This window comes from Entelurus aequoreus, linkage group LG25 (assembly GCF_033978785.1).
Source record: "Entelurus aequoreus isolate RoL-2023_Sb linkage group LG25, RoL_Eaeq_v1.1, whole genome shotgun sequence".
Classification (NCBI taxonomy): domain Eukaryota; kingdom Metazoa; phylum Chordata; class Actinopteri; order Syngnathiformes; family Syngnathidae; genus Entelurus; species Entelurus aequoreus.
This window is the reverse complement of record NC_084755.1, coordinates 21,305,881-21,307,702: the sequence shown is the minus strand read 5'-3', so window position 1 is coordinate 21,307,702 and position 1,822 is coordinate 21,305,881. Positions and strand designations below refer to the sequence as shown.

At 38.5% G+C, this 1,822-nt stretch overlaps 1 protein-coding gene across 1 annotated transcript in view; it reads right to left on the bottom strand.

The window, feature by feature from the left end:
• Nucleotides 1-412: 412 nt before the first annotated feature.
• The window catches only part of tnrc18 (trinucleotide repeat containing 18), a 101,670-nt gene continuing 100,260 nt past the window's right edge, over nucleotides 413-1,822 (bottom strand). The window contains 1 exon segment of the mRNA XM_062036784.1: nucleotides 413-1,822. This exon segment is cut by the window's right edge and continues 890 nt beyond it. The gene's annotated coding sequence lies outside the window, so the exon portion shown is untranslated.

Genomic DNA, 1,822 nt, shown 5'->3' with positions numbered 1-1,822 from the left:
TATATATATATATATTCCGAGCGCGATGATGTCACGTTATCGATGGGAAAATGCATTTGTAGACAATATAATTTGCCTGAGCGACAAGGAGGCACCGAGAGTAACAAGCGGTAGAAAATGGATTAGAATGTACAGATAAAAAAATAATAATAATAAAAATAAATTAAATAAAATTTTAACTTGGGACTTTCCGTGGACCGGATTTTGGACGCTGGCGGGCCGTATTTTGGGGACCCCCGATTCAGACAATAATTGACTATAGATACTATACTGCTAGAAAAGCTGTTCACGGGCTACTGTAAAGTGTACCTAACTTGTATTCCTCTATTACTGTGCCTTGAGGAGATGCTGACTTGTCTTTGTTTGCACTTTGGTAAGATAAAAAAAAAAACACATTGAAACTCAGTACTAGTACAGTTCCATCATTTATTACCTATAAAATACTGAGTTACTAAAACCATTAAAAAGAAACACTGGTAACGTGGTTGTTGTCTGTAAAAAAAACAAAACACATACAGTATAGTCTAACAGAATATATCTGGTTTCTGATTTAAAACATATTCTTTAGCATTATTTGTTGTTGTTTTTTACAAGATTAGACATGTGTACAAAGTATATTCTGATAATCTTTACTCTCTCTCCACCAGACAGTGAAGAATCATTTACAAAACTTAGATTATTTTTTTTTTCTATCCATTTTCAAAATAATCTTTTGCAACAGGACGATTACGATACTGAAGGAACAGCAGACGAAGAACCAGCCTCCAGTCCACCTCTCTCTCTCTCTCCCATTCTCTCCTATGCTCGCTCGCTCTTTCTCTCTCTAGCAGCTAGCTCCCAGTGCCTGTCAGCAGGCGTGGACGATTGTTCAGAGAGGGGGGAAGCAAGAAAAATAAGACATGCAAAAATGTATACAAAGACGTGAAAAAAAAAAAAAAGATATGTCACAGCAAAGGAAAACAAAAGGTTGATAATAATAACGAAAATAATAGCATGTGACAGCAAATAAGATGAGGACATGTTGGACCCTGTAAGGCTGGGCTTTGGATGGAAACACAGCTTGACAGCTTACAAACGGTGTGTAAAAAAAAAGTGCTTCAGCAGGAAACGGGGGTAAATAAAACATTCTTAGCGGGCACTTGTTAGGTTTTTCATTTAGTGTGACCTTCACTACAAAGTGTGCGTTTGAGTCTCATTGTACCTTGTCAGACCGAAAATACTCACACAAACTAGCAGCATATGATCAATTCTACTTTTACACGAATCTCGACTGTACCCGTGACTTTAGAGGAGATTAGAGGCGATCAAATGTGACCAAAAAGCAATGCAGAACATATTAAAAAAAACCTATTGAATATCAACAAGATCATTTTCAGTGTGAGAGTCACACTATACTAGAATGCAGGCCAAGATGGTGGGAGGAGCATCAAGATTTGGCAAAAAAAAAAAAAAAAAAGGTTATAAGGCGCCCTCAGCGCAACATTCAACAGTTGAAACCTAGAAACGGTCAAAATAGGCACAAGTCAACGGAGGCGGAGTGACTAAAAAGCTTGAAAATAGGGACTTATTTGTAGCTCGGGGAGGGGGGCTATCATAACAACTCCAGGAAGACATACAAGACCCCCCCCCCTGTGAAAGTCATTCAAAGGGCACTCTTGTGTGAGAGATACGACACAGAGCCACATGATGGATGCATGAAAAATGGCGCACAACGGACAAGATGATGATGTGTTTACAACCTGGGGGGGAAATAGGAAAAATCCACTCTGAGTCTAATATCTACGCATTATTTTTCCTGGTTTACTCAATTTTAGTGACACGA